Here is a 23,349-nt window from a genome sequence, read left to right on the forward strand (position 1 = left end):
GACCACATAATATTGAGGAGACGCCTAATGTTATCAGAAGAGCTACGGCCTCGAATAAACCCCACCTGATCTATATGTATAAGAGATGTCATAACTTTACTTAATCGGTTAGCTAACATTTTTGACAACATTTTTTCATCTAGTTGGATCAGGGAGATTGGACGGTAACTTTAACACTCGCTTGGATCTTTGTCCTTTTTAAGAATCAGACTGATCCGGGCTTGTGTCATGGTTGGAGGAATCTTTCCATTCTTTAATGATTCAGTATAAACTTCTAACCAAAGTGGAGCCATTTCTGTAGCATAGGATCTAAAAACTTCTGAGGCAAAACCATCTGGCCCCGTAGCCTTGCCAGTAGGTAGGGATTTAATTACCTTGTCAAGCTCCTCCAAGGTTATCTCAGAATCAAGTGAGTTTTTTTGCTCAGTCATCAGTTTAGGAAGATCTAATGGTTCCACAAAGTTCCTAATATCTTCATCAGTAGACGAAGACGTGGAACTATAAAGATCAATATAGAACTCTTTAAAGGCATTATTAATATCTGAGGTAAATATTTCACCACCAGCAGATTTCACTGAGGGAATGGTACAAAAAGACTCTCTCTGCTTTATATATCTAGCCAAAAGCTTCCCTGCTTTGTCCCCCAACTCAAAGTATGACTGTCTTGCCCTGAATAACCAAAACTACACTTTCAGCTCTGCCTCTGCACTTTTAATATCCCCATTTTAAACATTAAAATTTTCACTATTTCAAAATTATAGTCACAAGACATTGACTGTCTCACTTACTAACCTTTTCTGCATAAAGTTATAGCCAAATTTACAGCTTCATTGCCATGACCAAAATGTAGTCATTGTTTACTCACCACTATGTTGTTAAAACCCTATATGACTTTCTTTCTTTTTCTTAACACAAAGGGAGTAATTGTGAAACATGTTGTTCTCAGTAATGTCATACAATGGCAGTTTATATTGACCATCTCTTCAAGCAAATGAACACAAAAGTCTAATAAATTATTAAATGAGACTCATGATTGTTATGAAAGCATACGATAAGGTTTGGTGAGAAACAAACCGAAATCTAAAGTATTATTTAGTGAAAATATTCACTGACCATTGATCTCCTGTGTGCATTCATGATAGGGCTCGATAGTAACAGTTCATGCAGCCCCCTCGCGACATTGGGGCGTTCAAGCGAAAACTCATTTTGTTTATCTAAAAACAGGTCTGCCACAGTGATAGCAGCAACAGAACACAATACAGCTGCACACAAAACAGAACTTACTAAACATATCTGAAGAGTTTGTAGTCGAAGAATTGATGCATTTCTATACTCATCCTTATTTTTGGGAACGGAGCACTCAGAAATCAAACAGAAACATTGTCACACCATGTCCTAACTTGACGGCAACTGACACACAATAAAGGTATCTTTTCTATATTAATCAGAGTTTTTGTCCTAACCAGCAGTGACGAGCCACGGTACATTACATCGATTGCTTGTTTTCAATTTTAGGCGTCACATGGGCAACTCTATACACTGTGAACTGACACCCGTCCAAAAACTTTCAAAAAATATGGCTGGGCTTAGAAATGCATAAATTCTTCAACTACAAACTCTTCAGACATGTTTAGTAAGTTCTGTTTTGTGTGCAGCTCTTTTGTGTTTTGTTGTCGCTATCACTGTGGCAGACCTGTTTTTAGATGAACAAAAAGAGTTTTCGTGTGAATACCCCAATGTCGCAAGGGGGCTGCATGAACTGTTGCTATCGAGCCCTATCATGAATGTGCACAGGAGATCAACGGTCAGTGAATATTTTCACTAATACATTCGATTTTGGTTTGTTTCTCACCAAACCTTATCGTATGTTTTCATAACAATCACGAGTCTCATGGAATAATTTATTAAACTTTTGATATATACTTTTGAAGCTTGAAGAGATGGTCACTAAAAACTGCCAATGTATGACATCACTAAGAACAACATGTTTCACAATTTCTCCCTTTGTGTTAAGAAAAAGAAAGAATGTCATATAGGGTTTTAACAGTGACTGAATTTTCATTCTTGGGTGAACTATCCCTTTAAACAACTTTACAGCTCAAATAATAAATTAGTTTTAAAAGAAGTATTAATGTAAGTGCTTTTATAAAATTATAAGCTTCACATTTCTGCCTTTTAAACCCTCCAAAAATTTGCCACATTCAATTTAATTTTAAGTGCCTCCCTGTAACCTCCATTTTTGCTTGAATTAAAGAAAAAGAGTGGCAAGTCAAAATAATATTCTGTGGCAATCAACATTACACAAATGATGTCGATTGAGCTTAACTTGTATTGAACCTGAAATATTCCTTTAATAAATTATTATAAAAAAAGCATTTGCTTATGTTAACATATAATTGTTTTTTTTTAAAGTGTTACCACTAAAATATATGGATACTTCCTCTGTTGATCCATATTCAAATTTCATAATATGTTTTTGCCTTTTTGGAGACATTTATACAGTAATAAGTATAATTATTTAAATCTATTAATTCCAAGGAATGTTATTTGCAATAAAAAATCCACCACTCTATAAAATGGTTTTGAACAGGAACAAATGTCTGTAAATGTCTTGGAAATTCATCGTTTTAAACATGGCTACCCTGTTTGTATACTGCACTCTTTTGGTGTTTAATACATCTTTTTGCATGTCCTGATCATAGACCTGAGGTTCAAGAGTCAGATATTTATTATGGGAGGCAAGCATCTGGTCATCACCTTGTTGATGGGAAATCAGGATCAGTATGTGCCCAATGACACTCACTTACATGTGAGAGCAGCCTTAAAGCAACAGTTCATGCAAAAATGAAAAAGCTGTCATTGTTTACTCACGCTAATGTCTCTTCAAACCTGCATGACTTTCTTTTTTCCATGGAACACAATGAACCAAATTTTTTTTTATGTCATCATACCTCATCGTCATATCGCATTGGTTTTTATCACATTTCATGATCAAATGTTATGACGCAAATTTGGTCACGAGACGCAATGAGAACCCATGAGAATTCTTGGGGGAAATCTACAGAATTTATTAAAACATGGCAAAATCTGTTATGGAGCTGAAAGTACTAAACTCTTATTGGTTGCCGAAGACATTATCAATTTAGACAAAATATTGACTAAATAAACACACATGAGATGGGGGAAGTGTAGAACTTTGTGATTGACAGGTATTCCTATTTTGCAGAACTTTCTGCGGAGTTCTACACATGCAGATTCTGTGTGGCCCATGAGCTATTTTAATATCTGCACTTTTAACATGTCTTATTAACAACTCCTTTTCATATTATACCATTGGGGGCTTTAGATATTAGAGATTATGTAAAACTCGATCGTCATTCTGAGTTTCATTTTCGGCAGTGAAAAGAATGCTGTGGGAATCTGTGATCATGCCAAAGGCAGTGCTGTTTTTGTTTCCTGCAGATTAAACTTTTTCCGTCTATTTCACCTATTAGAAAATGCTATTGAACTAGCAGACAAACCTTTTGTACCGGCCACCCACTCCGTCTTCCCGATTAACATATGTTTTTTAATACATTTGTCACCTCGCTCTCTTCTCACCCACCCAATCATTGGGCTTCCATTCAAAAGTGTGAGTCAGTCTATAATAATGAAGCTGTCTTGCTGGTCTTTTTTCTTTACTCTTTTCCCCCAATTATTTTTTTACATTTGTTGTTTCACTTGAGACATTAATCTAAAACTTTTAAGCAGACATTGTACTGCCATTTTGTTTCTGTCATATATGAAAATATATTTTTGATTGATCACAAAGAGATCTACAAAAGCCATATAAACAAAAAAAATTCCTGAAATTTGAAGTAATTATGAGCTGGACTAATATTGCTTTCCCTCTGGTCTATATTCAAAGCGTCAGCCCAGCTTAAATAATCCTAAAATAAACTTTAAATATTTTTAAATAAAAACATTTTTTTTTTAGGTAAAACCTTTAAAATCAAATTCTCATTAACCACTCATCCAGTGGATCTGAGATTTTTCACAACAAATTTTTTCGGCTTTTATATATTTGCACAATAAATTGATGTTGAGTTTTTGTGGCAATAGAAATTAAAATGTAAGACTGTCAATGCAACTTCATAAACTGGGTTTAAAGGAATATTCTGGGTTCAATACAAGTTAAGCCCAATAGACAGCATTTGTGGCATAATATTTTTTAAATACAGCTAAAATCTGGGTTAAGGTGGGGCACTTACAATGGAAGTGAATGGGGCCACTCTGTAAACATTAAAATACTCACTGTTTTAAAAGTTTAGCCAAAAGACAAACAATATGTGTGTTAACATGATTTTATTGTGATCAAATCACTTACTAAACTTTTCTGTGTAGAGTTTTAGCTAATTTTACAACATGATGATGTTATGTCAACAAACCTTAAAAAGACTGTAAAAACTACGATTTAAACATCTATACAGCTGAAATAATACATGAGTTTTAACAGAAGAATTAATCTAAGTGCTTTTATAACATTATAAGCTATTATTTCTGTCTTTTAAACCCTGCAATAATTGGCCCCATTCACTTCCATTGTAAGTGCCTCACTATAACCTTGATTTATGCTTTTTTTTAAAGAAAAGGAGAGAGTCAAATTTTTTGTGGTAATCAACATTATGCCACAAATTCTGTCGATTGAGCTTAATTTGAATTGAATCCTGAAAATTCTTTAATGTGAGATCCTTTTTACAAAGAAAACAATTATTGCATTGTCCAATCAGATGTCTTCTCCATGTCTGGACGAAGACTGCGAGAAAGCGATAACTGTTCGCGGTTTTTGACTCTTAAAGATGTAATGAAGATGGTATTTATCATAGCAAATCCAGCAATTTCTCTTGAATCAATGGACAATGAACATTGAACTGGTGTCAATGTTGAGCTGCAATATTATAGACCAAAGTAAACCACACAAAATTCTTGAGATTTTTCAGGTAAAGAGTATATAGAGAAAGCAAAGCAAAACCTGGCACTTTGGATTTATTTTTTTAGTTATGATCACAGAAGTCACTAAGTCCATTTCATCTTCTTATAGCTACTGGTTTCTTCTAATTTCTGCTTGCAACTACAGTGGCAAGAAAAAGTATGTGAACCCTTTGGAATTACCTGCATTTATGTGTAAATTTGTCTTAAAATCTGGATTGATCTTCATCAGTAACAATAGTGCAATAATGAACAAACACAATTTGTTCATTAGTTACAATAATGAACTAACACAATCTGTTTTAACTAGTAACACACAAATTATTGTGTTGTTCTTGTACACATTGAATACATCATTCAAACATTCACAGTGTAGTTCCTCGCAAAAAAAGAGATCTCATAAGAACTACGATCAAGAATTGTTTCTGGAAAGGGTTACAAAGTTATCTTGAAGAGCTTAGATATTCATCTGTCCACAATTAGACAAACTGTCTATAAATGAAGATGAATTAGTACTGTGGCTACTCTCCCTAGAAGTGTCCGTCAAGCCAAGATGACTCAAAGGGCACACCGCAGAATGCTCATTGAGGTAAAAAAGAACCCTAGAGTGATAGCTAAAGACTTGAAGGAATCATTGGAACTGGTTAACATCTCTGTTCATGAGTCTGCTATAAGGAAAACATTAAACAGACATGGTGTCAATGGCAGGACACCACGAAGGAAGCTGCTGCTTTCCAACAAAAACTTAGAAGTGTGCCTGAAGTTTGCCAAAGACCACCTTGACACTCCACAACACTACTGGGAAAATGTTTTGTTGACTGATAAAACTAAGGTTGAATTGTTTGGGAAGAACATGCAGCACTACGTATGGCATAAAAAGGGCACCGCATACCAACATAAAAACATCATCCCAACGGTGAAGTACGGTGGCGGGAGCATCATGATTTGGGGCTGCTTCAGGGCCTGGACAGCTTGCCATCATCAAGGCAAAAATTATTTCCCAAGAAGCTCAGTAGAAGTTGAGTGATGCAGCAGGACAATGAGAAGAAAATGTGTTGAATAAATGTAATGAAGCCCACCTGCCCACATTGCTCGAAAACCTTTTTATTAAAGCGTCAAAATTTACTCTAACTAAATCACACAAATTTGCTGGGAATAAAATACCCAAATACTTAATGCCCTGTTTGGGCCACTGAAAGGCGCCTGGCTGAAAAGTCATTACAGGGCAGTATGCTGTCAGAGCCAAAGCTTCGGGTTTAAACCAATTAACTCTGTATCCTGAGAACTTAGAAAAGGAATTAATAATTCTGTCGAGGCAAGGCATAGATCTAGTGATGTCGGAGACAAATAATAAAATATCATCTGTGTAAAGCAAAAGCTTATGCGCCATACCTCCCGCCCCCACCCCTGGAAAATAATCCTCCTTTCTCATCACGGCTGCTAATGGTTCCAGGGCAAGACAGAACAATAATGGGGAAAGAGGGCAACCTTGCCGGGTGCCCCCATCTAGAGTAAAATAATCTCAAATTAATCCATTTGTTAGTACTGCCGCTACCGGGTGTCTATAAAGTAACTTTATCCAACCAATAAAAGTATTCCCGAACCCGTATTTTTCCAAAATCTTAAAAAGATAATCCCATTCTACCATATCAAATGCCTTTTTCAAGTGAGATGGCACCGGAGTCTGATCATTCGCCACTGACCACATGATATTGATGAGACGCTTGATGTTATCAGAAGAGCTGTGGCCCCGAATGAACCCCACCTGATCTATATGTATAAGAGATGTCATAACTTATTCGGTTAGCCAACATTTTTTACAATATTTTTACGTCTAGCTGGATCAGGGAAATTGGATGGTAACTCTTACACTCACTTGGATCTTTGTCCTTTTTAAGAATCAGAATGATCCGGGATTATGCCATGGTTGGCGGAAAGTTTCCATTCTTTAATAATTCCATATAAACTTCTAGCAAAAATGAAGCCAGTTCTGTAGCATAAAATCTAAAAAATTCAGCGGCAAAGCCGTCTGGCCCCGGAGCCTTGCCTGTAGGCAGGGCCTTAATTACCTCGCTAAGCTCCTCCAAGGTTATCTCAGAATCAAGATCATTTTTTTGCTCAGTCGTCAGTTTAGAGAGTTCTAATGGTTCCACAAAGTTTGCTAATATATTTATCAATAGACGAATACGTGGAACTATAGAGATCAAGATAGAATTCTTTAAAAGCATTATTAATATCAATGACCGAGGTAAAAATATCACCACCAGCAGATTTCACTGAGGGAATGGTAGAAAAATACTCTTTCTGGTTTATATATCTAGCCAGAAGTTTTCCTGCTTTGTTCCCCGACTCAAGGTATGACTGTCTTGCCCTGAATAGCCAAAACTCCACCTTCTGCGACAAAATAGTGTTATATCTGTATTTCAATTGGGTCAATTCTCTGAGGCCATCCGATGACATTCGGCGCTTCAGCTCTGCCTCTGCACTTTTAATATTCCCTTCCAACTCCACGAGTTCTTGTGCTTTGAATTTTTTGATGAATGAGGCATACTGTATGATCCAACCCCTATGAACCACCTTAATTGCCTCCCAAGCCACGCCCACAGAGGATACTGAGGACCAGTTGGTCTCCATATAAACACTGATTTCGGCCTTTAACATTTGTTGAAATTCAGGATTTTGCAAAAGGGATACATTAAAGCGCCAACTATATGATTTTTCTCTGTATGTGGCAACACCTCTAAACTTACTATGGCATGATCTGAGACTAAGATGTTTCCAGTTGAGCACTCAACAACAGATGAAATGAGGGACTTTCTATTCTAGAATAAATCTTATGGACTAATGAAAAAAAATGTATAGTCCCTTCCAGATGGGTTCAAAAGTCTCCAAATATCTGTAAGACTAAGATTTTTACACATCCTGTGAGGCGTCACTGTTGCTCTAGGGGGCTTGAACACTTTTGCTACACTATGATCAAGGACTGAGTCCATCAATAGATTAAAGTCTCCTCCCAATATTATATCATGAGGGGTGCCAGCGGCTTGCAACATCACTTCAAGATCTATAAAAAAGTCCTAATCATCAACGTTAGGTGCGTAAATTTTAGCCAAAATCAAACTTTGCCCCTGAATTTCTGCTAAAACAATGGTGACTCTTCCTAATTTATCTTTAATCTGTTTGAGACATTTGAACTGTAGATGCTTACTTATCAATGTAATGACTCCCCTGCTCTTACTTGAGCCAGCACTAAAGAAAACATGCCCACCCCATATCTTTCCACATTTTTCAGCTTCCTGCGGGGAAAGATGCGTTTCTTGCAGAAACACTATATCATATTTACGTTTAAGAAAAGAAATAACCTTCCTTCTTTTTATGGGGTGCCCCAATCCATTCACATTCCACGTGGAGAGAGACAATCCGCTCATATTAACATTTGACATTTTGACATATTAGAAAAAAGAGCCCCCGCAACAACTTTTCCATCAGATTGCTCAAGTCCGGTGCTTCTATACAAATTTTGTGAGACAGAATTACGCAACAGAAAATAATCTATAAAACAAACTCCAGCCAGTAGGCAGAATAAACACAAAGAACATGTAGATTCATCAACATTACTGTCCCGAAGGTGTGTTCCTCCACAAAACAAGCTCCAGCCGCTAGGCAGAACCGGCACAAAAAAAAAAATGCTGTTCAGTATCCTCGGGCAGTCAAACGAATGTTCAGTGAGCCGGCCCATTTGGCTGTTACATGAGTGCAACAAATAACCTAATCACTCCAATGTCTTGCAAGAAATATTCCACAAAACAAACTCCAGCCAATAGGAGGCTGTGGAGCAGGACATGGTCGTGTGTCTGTCACTGGGGTGAGAGGAAGTGGTAAGGGCCACAAAACTGATATTAAACACCTGTGTCTCGTTTCAGGGATGATGGAGACGAGCTTTAAAAGGCCACCTGAGCGACATACTGGGAGAGAGACCAGAGACGCTGTGTGTGTTCTAAATACTATGTTCTGAATCTGAAAAGCCAATACTTTGTTGTGAAACTGAAAGCCAATACTTTGTTATGAAGCTGAAAAGCCAATACTTTGTTGTGAAGCTGAAGTCAACTGCATTAAAAGTTGGCTCACGTGGACTGTGAAACCGGCTCCCGTGTCCTTCCAACTAGAACCCCTCTACAGAGGCATAAGCACAAATACGGTGCAAATTCATCCACAAACTGTCCCGAAGGAGTGTTATTCCACAAAACAAACTCCAGCCGTTAGGCGGAATCAGCACAAAAAGAAACAAAAAAAGGTGCTCAGCTTCCTCAGACGGTCAAGTGAATGTTCAGTGAGTCAGGCTCACTTGGCTACATCAAGAATATCACACAATGACTTATTCCATTGACTTTATGAAGGACATGGCTTGCTGTGGGCATGTAAATATTTTGCGGCCATCATCAGTGTCTATTCTCAATTTGGTCGGGAACATCAGTGCAAAAGCAACCTTCCGTTGATGTAAGAGTTTCTTGCATTCCTTGAATCGATCACATTTCTCTCTTGTCGAATTTGCAAAGTCTGGGAACAAGAAAATGCTGTGGTTCTTCCAAGAAAGCCTTCCTTTACTCCTCGCCTCGTGTAACACGAGATCTTTATCGGATGATCTCAGAAATTTAGTCAGAATTGATCGGGGCTTGTCTCCCTCCATGGATCTCCGAGCCAGAACTCTGTGAGCTCGCTCGAATTCCAGCTTATGGCCTGTTATGTCGAGCAGACTTGGGAAGAGCCCGTCTAGGAATTTCACCATATCTCGGCCTTCTTCGTCCTCGGGAATTCCAACAATTTGGATGTTTCGCTGGTTACGATTCTCCAAGTCATCCAACTTTTCCCAGACGCGCTCCAAGTCTGCCTTGGTCGCTAACGGGTTAGCAGCTAATTCCTTCTCCGATGACTCCAGATAATCGATCCGTTTCTCGACAACCAGCACTCTTGTTACCATCTCGGTGAATTTCGTCTCCATGGCAGTGATCGATCGACGTATTACAGCAAGATCCTCCAAGTCAGCAATGACCTTCGTCAGCATTGCCGACAGGTTCAACAATTGACACCGAATTTCCTTGCTGCTCAGGGGCTTCAGCTTGAGCACGTAAGTGTCTTTTAATGATTTTGAATTATTTGACATATTTTCTTCCTAGAATAGTTAAGAACAAGTGTGTATCAAATCTCACTGGTTTATGACACAAAAAGTATTACAATTAGCAAAGTGCGCAGAGCTCGCCGTTCACACATCTGAACCTTGCATGGCGCCATGTGACTCTCCAACCTTTTTTATATTTAATAATAATTTAATTGTTGCCACTTCTACCTTTTTGTACAGACTCAGTTGTGTTTCTTTCAGAACTCTCAATGTTTTCTGTCTAGATGATTGAGACAGGTGTGATCTTTTTGCTCCATCCCTCTTTAGCAGTGACACTCAAGCAATCAGCTAGAACACTAGTGGCTATATATCCTTCACCTCCCTGAGAATCTTCTCACAATGTCACAGAAATATTCATCTTATTATCTCTCCTGACTTCAGGGGGATGGAAAGCGAGCCATGATCATCACTGGGCCTAACATGGGTGGCAAGAGCTCTTTCATTCGGCCTGGTGACCATCATGGCACAGCTGGGATCTTTGTTCCTGCCAGAGAGGCATCAGTGGGCATTGTAGATGGTATATATGTGAGGTAACTTCCACCTGCCAAATGCAATTCAGATTTTTTTGCTTCTCGGTGCTAGGCTACAGTCAAGCTACGCTTTTGTAAAAGTTATAAGTTACAAGCTACTAACAGAAAGTAGCTATAGTGGGTCTCTATTCAGAATAGGCTGTGTACCGCCATGATAATCATGCGAATGGGTCATAAGCAGCTCTAAACCACTAAGGGGCACTATAACCATATAATTTCAACAGGCTAGAGCTGAATGCCTCAAAGCTTTTTCTCCCAATGTAATGACCATTAAGTTGGAGGCGGAAAGGGCAAATTAAGCTTGTTTTGCCAACCTATGGAAAAATTACTGATCTATTGTTCCTTTGTTTTCTGGCCATTAGAGAGGTAAGTTATGCATGATAGTTGAAAGCAGGACTTTAGTGACCATGACAACACCTCAGGAGCTAAGCAGACTTCAGGTGTTCGAATGGTCCTGAATTCAACAGGGTGAAACCATGCCCACCAGTTTTTTCACAGAGCCTCGGTAATGAGCGATTAAAGTGGTAGGAGAGTGACTCAAACCTATTCAGATTGTATGCCACATGTGGTAGATTTTTGAGAAACAATGTTATACTGCTTTTGAATTTCTAGAAGGAAATACCAGTAATTAAAAGGCAGCAAAATAATTACGTTAAAATTTTAGGTAAGCTTAGGTTTTAGGCTTTGGTTCTGTGTAAATGAAATACACCATCAGAACTGCTTTGCCATTGTCATGACACTCAGCACTAGTTTTCTGTCAGCTGTGTATGGGGAATAAATGCATTACGTGACTCTGTATTTGCATTGTAAAGGTAGATAGAAATTGATAAATGCAAGAAAGAAATGACTATCACAATCCAGAATGCAAATAAATGTGAGAAAGAAGACCACTGTACCAAATATTACAATGATGCCAATACGGTTGGTTCATATTTTGAATGGCAAACATCCTAACAGTGCAAGTCAATGGAAGATTTGAGATTAAAATTTAGAGAAAACAAAAATACATAGCACACAACACTTAAATTTTCTTCAAAGCCAAGAATATGAAAACAGTGCTGACTAAGAAGCACTGTAATTAGGAAGCTAATTTTAATGTTATTTTTTAAATTGCTGACACTTGCTGTAATGGATTTATTTAAACAATATATTTTTAAAAAATGGGTCCCACTATATATTAAGTTTCTTTAAATACTATGTACTAACATTAAAATACATACAATACAATGTGCTTATTGTGTAACTGCATGCTGTTCTGTAAAATTCTCACAAGATTCACATTTGCTGCTGCTGAGGTTGAGGTACAGTTTGGTTTAGAAGTAAGGTTAGAGTTTAGGTTAGGGGTAAGGGTTGGGGTAGGGTTAAATTTAGGATTAGGGGTTAAGGTTAACAGTGTAATTACAGACGTAATTAAATGCAGGTACCTTAAATGTAAGTACAGTGCAACAACACATGTACATAATAAGTACATTGAATAAAATGCTTAAGCACATAGTAGTTAAATACACCTAATATACAGTATATTGGGTGCAAAAAATGAATGTTTATATTTTGTAAAAATTCTCTGAATTATTTTATTTTTTACTTAATATTTTAATTTGTTTCTTTAGCTTTACTTTTCTTATAGTAAAACATTTCCTCTTTTGTAAAATACTTGATTTAGCGGACCCCCCAAACCCCTCCCCCCCAAGCTTATATTTGTAAGACAAATCCTTGGTATTTCTGGTGAATGGCAGCTGAAATCTACTGTATTCCCGTAATGTGTCCTTTGGATGTAAAAATGGCCTGCCTGTTACCTTTGGTCTTCTACAGGTTCACTGTTTCATACATTTATACCATGTTTTATTGCCACTATTTGTACCTCACACATTCTATATATATATATATATATATATATATATATATATATATATATATATATATATATATATATATATATATATATATATTTTTTTTTTTTTTGTATGTTCACAAAACATGTCTTGCATTATTTCTTAGAAATCTCAGTGAACTTGTCTTTCATTTAGATATATTAACTTTGTTTACTGTTGTTAGGGGTTAGCTGATTTCTGCTGATGGTGCTAGTCATTAGACTATCAACAACTACACATCCACAGCAGTTCACTAATTAGAATCAGATGTGACTTGTGCCTTCCTTTGCACTTTTTACCGGGCAAGGAAACTGCCTGTGATCTATCCAGTTTTCTGCAGGTCTATTTCACATAAGGCCAGTCATGAATTTTTTTTATTGTGTTTTCCATGCTTGAAAAAGTAATTGAAATGTCTATACTGAATATAAATTGTTCTAGTTTTCTGCTATAAAATTTTATTGGCTAGATACTGTTCTTGTGAAGAGCTTGTTTAGAGTATAACTTGCACCTAAGCCATATAATGTTGAACTTGTGAGTGAATTGTTGAGTCAGTTCACTTCATTAAATAAGCCTGTGAGTGAATCGTTCTTTTGCATCAGTTCACCTGATTAAATAAGTTTGTAAATGAATCGTTCTTTTGAGTCAGTTCACCTCACTGAATCAGTCTGTGAGTGAATTGTTCTTTTGAGGCAGTTCACCTCATTGAATCAGTCTGCATGATTCATTAGTGAATCAGTGACACATTTACATGCACTTAAAATTATTCCATGGTTTTTGCAGAAAGTGGTATTCTGAAACGTCATGTAAACGAGAACGCTGATTTCCTTACGCCGCTTAAGGGATTAAGAGAAAGCAGATTAACACACCTGGGCTTCTCTCAGAGAAACGCGGCATATGTGGTCATGTAAACACACAAGCAGCATTCTGTTGGGTGTTTGAAGAGTGTGCATGTGCGTGAACAGACCAGTAACTTGTGTCATATGATGGAACCCAACAACAAGTCAACACAATGGAAAGAATTCAACATTTCTGGGAGTACAGTGGGAAAACCACATACACTGCCACCGACTGGCATCCTTGGACGAAGTAGTCCAGTTGGCAGAAGACCATCTGGCAGCGTATCCGGGGGCCGGCGTGTCCCACGCCCTTTCTCCCACTAATGTCTCCTCCCCTGTTCTCTCCCCCACCCCTCCTTCCTTACGTCCTGTTCCGTTTCCCCAAAAACGGGGGAACATTCCCCCAAGATTGGCTCCCCAGACATGGGGGTTCTCTGCTCCAACAAAACCCGTCTCTCCCCTCTCTTCATCCCAGGTGAAGGAGTCTGCTGCCACAAGTGTGGGCGGGAGGTTTGGACCGGTCTGTTGGAGTTGCGGGGAGCTGGGTCATGTCCGAGAGCAGTGATCGGTAATGGAGGTGGGGGCCTTGACACACCACGGATTCCCGACACACCACAGACCGCCTCCGACCAAGCAGGGATGTACCAAATACCTGTGAGTATTAAGGGGTGGTACATACCAAGCCTTGGTGGATTCAGGTTGTAATCAAACCTCTATTCATCAATGCTTGGTTCAAACCGGGGCATTGGAGGCAAATAATCAGGTGAGGGTGAGGTGTGTGCACGGGGATATTCATGATTATCCTGTAGTGACGGTCACAGTAATGTTCTGGGGACAAAAGCATAATATTGAGGTGATAGTTAGTCCTCGCCTCACCCATATACTAATTTTGGGAACTAATTGGCGGGCTTTTCGATCATTACTGAAGGGGTTGTGTGTGGATGGGTCCTGTGAGAAAGTGAATCATGTGGGATGTACGAAGCGCTGGATGGAGATGCGTGGTCTGGGCCGTCTGTGGCTGCTCCACGTCAGGATGACGCTGGGGAAGGGGAGATGTCATCCTCCCCCCACCCTTAGGGAATTCCTGGTAGGGGATTTCCCTCTAGAGCAGTCACGAGATGAAACCCTGAGGCACGCATTTGACCAAGTGATAGTGATTGATGGTCAACGTCTTGAGCCGGGAATTGTGCTCACATATAAAAGTTTGGTTGTATAGAGTGACACAGGACACTCAGACAAATGAAAATACAACCCAGTTGTTGATACCAAAGAGCCGTTGGGAAATGTTATTCCAGGCGGCTCATCATAATCCGATGGCAGGTCATTTGGGACAGGGGAAAAAAACGAAGCCATCTCATGGCCCGTTTCTATTGGCCAGGCATTCACGGGGATGTCGCTGGTGGTGTGCGGCATGGCGTGAATATCAGCTGGTGAATCCACTGGCCACTCCCGTTGATTGGGGTTCCTTTTGAACAAATTAGTGTGGACCTCGTCGGGCCATTAGAATGGACAGCATGCGGGCATCAGTCCTGGTGGATTATGCAACGCGATGTCCGGAAGCAGTGTCACTGCACAACATCTCAGCACGTAGTGATGCGGAGGTACTCTTAAAAATTATCTCCAGAGTGGGGATTTTGATAGAAATCCTCACTGATCAGGGCACTACTTTTATGTCACATTCACTACATGAGCTGTATGAATTATTGGGTATTAAATCGATTTGGACAAGTGCGTACCACCCACAAACAGACGGCTTGGTCAAATGATTTAATCAGACCTTAAAAAATATGACTCGTAAGTTTGTGCACAAAGATGCGCGGAATTGGCATAAGTGGCTCGAACCCCTGTTATTTGCAGTACGAGAGGTCCTGCAAGCCTCCACAGGATTTTCCCCATTTGAATTGTTGTATGGGCGTAAGCCCAGTAGCGTGTTAGATGTCATGAAAGAAAATTGGGAGGAGGGACCTTCACAGAGTAAAAACGAAATTCAATACGTTCTTGACCTGAGAGCAAAACTCCACACCTTGTGGCGTCTGTCACAGGAGAATTTGCTGCAGACACAAGAATGTCAGTCCCGGCTGTATAACGGGAGCTCGGCTATGGGAATTTGCACCGGGAGATAAGGTCCTTGTATTGCTGCCCACATCGAGCTTGAAATTACTTGCGAAGTGGCAAGGACCCTTTGAGGTCACACGGCGAGTTGGGGAAGTCGACTATGAAGTGGTGTGTACGGATAGGGGTGGGGCACGTCAGATTTACCACCTCAACCTCCTAAAACCATGGAGAGAGGCAGTACCCGTGTTGTTGGTGACGGTAGGATTTGGACCGGAGGTGAATCTAAAAGCCAATCACTTCACCCCGGTCACTTGTGGAGACCACCACTTGCCGTCGCAACGTACGGAGGTTGCCAGGTTGGAAAATAATTTCTCTGATGTGTTCTCACCTCTCCCTGGCTACACTGATCTCATAAATCACCACATCGAGACAACCCTCAGGGCAGTGGTACGTAGTCATCCCTACCGCTTACCCGAACACAAGAAACAGGTAGTACGGGAAGAATTAAAGGCCATGCTAGATATGGGGGTAATAGAAGAATCCCACCGTGATTGGGCCAGCCCGATGGTTCTGGTATCTAAGAGTGATGGCTCGGTCCGGTTCTGTGTGGATTATAGGAAAGTAAATGTGTGTTGAAATTTGATGCTTATCCAATGCCTTGTATTGACAAACTGCTTGATCGATTGAGCGCAGCTCGCTTTTATTCAACACTGGATTTGACAAAGGGATATTGGCAGATCCCCTTAACGCCAGTGTCCCGTAAAAAAACGGCCTTCTTCACACCGTTTGGTTTACACCAATTTGTGACTCATTTAATGAACCTTGTGGCAATATAATAGCAAAGTCTTCCACGGATCCCATGTTTGTTATTTACACAAGCGTTGCGGGGAACTTATGTTGTTGTGGAGAAAGCTGCCTTCTGACTGAGCAGCATGAATACGAGAGTAAAAAGTATGCCTCTTATATAGTGCATGTAAGCTGCTTTCAGCAATACGCCGCTTTCTCGCAATAAGCCGCTTTCCATGTAAGTAGTGATGTAGTCAGTGTAATTGAAAAATTCTTTTTACAAATCCTTATCCATTAGTCACAAATGACTGGAAAGATCATGGAAAAGTCAGAAATTGTTGCAAAAGTGTGGGAACCCTGCAATTAATTAATTGGTGTTTTGGTATTTTTAGTAATTGGTATTGGTGGTATTTTGTAAACATTCTTAACAGTCAACAGCAACTTATAGAAGTGGACGGGTTTTTTGATGTATGCACAGTAGTCTGTATTAAATATTTGAGTATGTTAACTGAGATAATTACTGTTTTGCTGTGAAAATGTTTCAGTCTACACCTAAAGTTAATTAAACATAGCTGTGAGAAAAACCAGCAGGAGGGGATATGATGTAGTGTTAGTGTTGTATATATTTTGACACTGTCTGTCAGTCTAAGTCTGAACATACAGCTAACAATGAAGTGCTGCCTTGTTAATAAACATATTACTGGCACTGTTCACATCAGAAGATAATTGCCTTCACTCCCCAGAGTTGTGTTGGTTTGTTCCAATTAACAGGTCAAGATCAGGTTCAGACAGAACCCAATTAAGCCTGAAAGGTTCAGTGGCCTATAGGGTTTGCTTGGTATACCGGTATTAATGAAATATCGCAATACTAAAATTTTTTAAACGGTACGATATCATCTTGTTGTTAATTTCGGTACCATATTAAAGTATGCTGCCATTAGCAAAATGTAATGTGAGAGTTTTGAGATGAAATCAAAGACCATTTGAAAATAATAATAAAAGTCTCAATATGGCCAAGTGTGATCATTAAACAGCAGAAGAATGTCATTTAATTAAATAATATACAGAACAAATGAGAGGTGCCGTCCTGCTTGGTCATCTCCTTCACACACACACAAACGCAGCACACACTACTAATGCTTGATTTTTCATGCAGCGTGTCCAATAGTATCCATCTATAGAGCCGCAGAGCAGTGTGTTTAGTGTATAATCGGCAGTGAACTCTCAAATTACCCTTTTCACCATTGCAGCTCGGAGATTTCAGCTCACGAGTCGTGGGAAGTTTGATATATAACGAACCCTTCACAAACAGGAAGAACTTTGAAGGTCTTTCAAAATAAAAGTCCCGCTGAAATAAGAGCTCTATTCAACCGGATGCATAAAATTGAATACATATTACGACAGAAAAATATTACTACTGTATAAAAGTGTAATATTGAAAGTAGTTGCAATAATACTCATAATAATAATAATATAATATGAAATGGTTATATTATTAATATTATTATCTGTAAGCAATATCACAAAAGCAAGTGTGCTGAATATCAGCATGTTGTGATTCAGCCATGGCAGCCTTTTGCCTCAGGTAATCAGATTGTTTTCATTTAATGTTTTTATTAATACTGTAAAGCTCTGTTGTGCATCTTTTTGTTTTGACCAGAAATTATATATATATGTATATATTATTATTATTATTATTATTATTATTATTATTGAAATATTATTATTGGCTCTATATTGTTGAAAATGATTATATTTTCATTTGATTAAAGCTGTACAGTATGTATTTGATTAAACACAATTTGATCATAACATTTAATTAAAACATTTAACATGGAATCCAGAAAAAGAAAAAAGAAAAAGAATAATTTGTATCTATAAAGATATTTTGCAGTTCTTTTAATCAAGTAATTTTCTATGTAATTTCATCAAAAATCTGAGTTTAAAATATATATATATATATTTGTTGCCGAGTTAGTATCGATACCGAGGTACCAGGGCTGGTATCGTACCGAAGCCAAAATGTTGGTATCGGAGCAACCCTAGTGGCCTATAAACTGCACTCTGCTCAAGCGGAAATATTGATTGGTTATTGCAGGTGCGTAATTGTAATCTAGAATGTTGGAGAAGAGTTCACATCCTCAGCGGAGTTTCACAAAAGCCCCTTTTTAAAAGTTCATCTGCTGGTAATATCATTCTGAGCCCATAAGTGCTCTGCAAAGTTTAGATTTAAATTCAGCACAACAAAGCTGATATTGAATAAAACCTTAATGCAGTTTCTGCTTTTCATGTAATGAATATTTATTAGATACTCTAAAGCCATAGGGATGGAAATAAAATGCTATTTCTTAAAGCTGAAGTGTGTAATTTTTGCACCACTACCACCTATCACCTAACCTAATTGCAAAAAAATCACTGTTTTAAAACAGATTCCTGGAAACTTCCCCCGTCCTTCATTGGTTATACAAACAGATAGTCACACCCCTCACACTATTGGTCTAGCAAATGTTGCCGTGTTGGGCTGGATGGGACACTTAAACAAATAGAGGAATGTTTGGATACAGTTTTATGTGAAATCAATATAGAAATGGTGTACTTATTGTTGATTGAGTTATTACTATAAGATGGGATACAAGAAAAAATGGCAAAAAAAAAAAAAATGGTTACCCTAAACTTTGTCAGTTCGAACCAGTCTGGCCATTCTCTGTTGACCTCTCTCATCAACAAGGCATTTCCGTCTGCAGAACTGCCGCTCACTGGATGTTTTTAGTTTTTGCCACCATTTGGAGTAAATTCTAGACTGTTGTGTGTGAAAATCCCAGGAGATCAGCGGTTACAGAAATACTCAAACCATCTGGCAAACATTACATTTTAAATCATCTTGCATCGCCTTGCCGGACAGCGAAAGACACATTTAATAGGTCCTGATTTCCTTCTCTCACCCTCCGTGCAAAACAAGCTGAATTCCATTATATTAGCTGTGCTGATGAAAGTGGTTAGGAAATGTTTTCAGTTGCTATAGCTCACTCTGCTTGCTCTGTAATGTTATGTTGCTAGTGTTACAAACAGTGCATTAATATCGAAAGGTGATTAAAACCAATTAGAATCGAGTATTTGAACAAACCATGGTAACATTTTTATTAATTCTGCACCCAACCCTAAACCTTACCGTCAGTGGAGTAAAATTGTAATCTTGGAGGGAAAAGGCAACCTCTGAATCGTGGTCATAACTTATTATTTGAACAGTTGCTTGCTGGTTTCAAGGCAGGACGAGAACTCGGGTTTCCCATGCTGCTGACACGACGAGCTTCCGGTCGCGCCACTGAAGATGGTAAACGTGAACTGATGCAAAAATGTCTGATGGGAGATGGAGCTTGTCAGTAACTGCATGATGGGGTTGATGTCAGGGTACTGGAAGCAACATGGCAAATTCCCATGTGATCATGATGGAGTGTCATAGTGCTTTCTGACCTTTATTGTGTTTATAACTTAAGTTTAGTATTAGCCTAGCATTAGGCCACCAGAATGATTAAAATGCAAACATCGTATTGTTAGGTGATCAGTCGTGAATTATTCTTCAAGAAAGACTTGAATCTTGAATGGGTGAAGCATAACAGTCACTGGAACATAATTATAGTATAGAAGCATAAAGATGTCAGTTTGTTTTAATATTCTGGTTGCCATAGAAAACACCATGATTGCAACAGCCATGAAAGTGTCTGATAAAAATTCTAATTACACTTGACTCAGAAACCCTAAAAATGGAAATGTGGTTGCACAGCCTAGGCTCTATTACCCAGGTGAAATCTAACAAATCTAACGTTTGACAAAAACGATGAAGAAAAAATGAACAGAAACTGATGTAGTTGTGTCAAAATGTTTGTAAGAAAACATTTAGAGATGGGAAAGCAACAAATAAGGGAATGAAAGTGGCATTTCATTGCTGAGACGCTCATCAAAGCTGACTACAGATACAGTACCATCTGTGGTTACTCTCTCAAGTATGGCCATGGACTGCAATTTTAGTCCAGCTCGTGTCAGTGGTGTTCTGCATACATTTAAAAAATATGACGAAAGCTCTTATCAGGTTAGTGGTAGTGATTTTTATAAAAATGAAAGATTAGTTTGTGATGGAGAGCCTATAAGTCGGTCTCCATCATGTAATTGTAACTGTCTTCCAAAGGACTTTTTTATTTGATTCACCATTTCTAATTATTTATTTGGGGTTTGCTATTTTAGTTTTTCTGTTTTTAGCAAGTGGGCAAAACCATTAAGGAAGCACATACCTTAAAAACTAAATTTTGCTATGTTAGGAATATTTACTGTTTAATTGTACAAATGTTTATCCGTCCTGTTTATTGTATTCATTAGTATTTTTTTAACTCTCATTTTATCTCTCATTCTTATTTATTTATTTAAAGGGACTTTGTATAAGAACGGTGTGGTGTGGTTTAATTTTATTCAAAACACAAAATAGTATGTTCCAATTTCCAGAAGTGGTAAGTGGTATTGCAGTAAATACGCTGATGAGCCAAAACATTATTTCCACTCACAGGTGAAGTGAATAACTTTGATCATCTCCTAACAAGGCCACATGTCAAGGTCTGGGTAGATTAGATGGTAAGCGAACAATCAGTTCTTGTAGTCAACATGTTGAATGCAGGAGAAATGGGCAAGAGTAAAGACCTGAGCGACTTTGACAAGGGACAAATTGTTATGGCCAGAAGACTTGTTCAGAGCATCTCTGAAATGGCAAGGCTTGTGGGGTGCTTGAGGTCAGCAGTGGCAATAACCTACTGACAGTGGTCCAAGGAGGGACAAACCACAAACAGTCGACAGGGTGTTGGGTGCCCAAGGCCCATCAATACATGAGGCCAACGAAGGCTATCCCGTCTGGTCCGAACCGACAGAAGGTCTACTGTGGCACAAGTCAGAGAAAATTGTAATGAGGGTTACGGGAGGAATGTGTCACAACACACAGTGCATCGCATCCTGCTGCTATGGGGCTGCATAGCCACAGACCAGTCAGAGTGCCCATGATGACCCCTGTCAAAAGTGCCTACAATGAGCACACGAGCGTTGGAACTTGACCTTGGAGCAGTGGAAGAGGGTCGTCTGGTCCGATGAGTCCCGTTTTCTTTTACATCACGTGGATGGCCGTGTACATCTGCGCCATTTACCTGGGGAAGTGAAGGCACCAGGATGCAATGTGGGAAGATGACAAGCCGGTGGAGGGAGTGTGATGCTCTGCGCAATGTTCTGCTGGGAAACCCTGGGTCCAGCCATTCATGTGGACGTCAATTTGACACGTGCCACTTATCTAAACATTGTTGCAGACCAGGTATACCCCTTCATGGCAATGGTATTCCCTGATGACAGTGGCCTCTTTCAGCAGGATAATGCGCCCTGCCACCCTGCACACATTGTTTGGGAATGGTTTGAGGAACATAATGAAGAGTTCAAGATGTTGCCCTGGCCTCCAAATTCCCCAGATCTCAATCCAATTGAGCATCTGTGGGATGTGCTGGACCAACAAGTCCGATCCATGGTGGCTCCACCTCGCAATTTACAGGATTTGAAGGATCTGCTGCTAATGTCTTGGTGCCAGATACCAAAGAACACCTTCAAGGGTCGGCGTTGTTTTGGCGGCACAAGGAGGACCAACACCATATTAGGCAGGTGGTCATAATGTTTTGGCTCATCAGTGTATATATACAGTATATTTATATGTAGATACAATCTATAAAGGCCTTCCGCCACTAGAGGCACTAGACTAGTAGACAGATTTTGTTGTGTTTGGAGAACAAGGAACAAGGATGGTGGTGCTGCTGCTGCAGCGTAAGAAAACTCCGGCCTCTGTTATTGTTAGAGGTGAGTGCTGTTTCATCGTGTGATTGTCCTTGTGACTGCCTTGGTCCCTATCACATTGCTATTAACAAAAGATAATTCAGTGATTGGTAGATCTTTGTACATGACCTAAAGGCTGACACATTAATTCAGGTCAATTACAATGGCATACAGCAAGACAGGAACCCATTAGAGATAATTTTCTTTGTGCAATCCTAGGAAAAGAAAAAATAAATAAATCCAAACAGCACAGTTTAAACTGCACTGGTATAAGAGCAAGAGTTCTGCAGCAAAAACATACCCTAGAGATTTATCTCTATATGGTGATTTTTCAACAGCATTTGGGTTTTCCTGAACTGTCAGCATCTTATAAAATAATGAGGCTCTAAATTTGCCCAAGACATGAGAATTTTGTGTGGCACTTCATATTTTATCTTAAAGTTCTTAAAGCTTTAACAAATGTGATCAGCCACCCACCATATTTTGGTACTTAAATACTGGGCGGTCTCCACATGCTCAGGAAATGTATTATAAAAGTAGTTATAGATCTCATTCATAATCATCTGCAACTGAAGTGTGGTCATAATTCATTTGAATTGGGCTGTAGTCTGTGTAATGAGTGGCTTAACTGGTGGCAGTGAAGACAGCCAATCCAACTTTGCAATTGACACAACATATGTTTTGATGTGGTTTAAAGTAATGTTCTGGGGTCAATTCAACTGAAGCTGTATTGAAACCCTTTGTGGTATAATGTCAATTAAAACAGAAAATAATTTTGACTTATTTTTTTATTTTTTTTTTAAAGCAATAGTGTTTACAATAATGCACATATAATGGAAGTATATGGGGCCAACATTCTGGGGGGTTTGAAAGTAGAAATGTCAAGCTTTTAATTTTGTTAAAACCCTTATAAAGATATATTTAGTTTAAAAAAAGTATATTATCTCAACTGTGATGTTGTCCAAATTGTCCTCTTTGAGGTGGGACTACTTTTCGAGGTGGATGAGCTTCTGATTATGTGTTATTCTGGTATCCTTGTACTGTATATATCATGCATAAGTTACTACGTTTAACATAGGCGCGGGAACACGTTTTTGGCAAAGGGTGCTGCAGTTTAGGCAGAAGATATACACATGCACGCGCAACGAGGGCATCAGAGAACCACGTGTCTCCATGGGGATCATGTCTATCACCACACTCACACACACACACACACAAAATGTATATGGAACGTTTTCACCAGCATTAGTTATTCTACCATGTTCAAAACTGTTGTCGTG

The 23,349-nt window shown here is 38.9% G+C and overlaps 1 pseudogene; it reads left to right on the top strand.

Moving 5' to 3' along the window:
* LOC127420702 (DNA mismatch repair protein Msh3-like) overlaps positions 1-23,349 on the top strand; it is a 75,707-nt pseudogene that overhangs the window by 39,949 nt on the left and 12,409 nt on the right.

This window comes from Myxocyprinus asiaticus, chromosome 3 (genome assembly GCF_019703515.2).
Source record: "Myxocyprinus asiaticus isolate MX2 ecotype Aquarium Trade chromosome 3, UBuf_Myxa_2, whole genome shotgun sequence".
NCBI lineage: Eukaryota > Metazoa > Chordata > Actinopteri > Cypriniformes > Catostomidae > Myxocyprinus > Myxocyprinus asiaticus.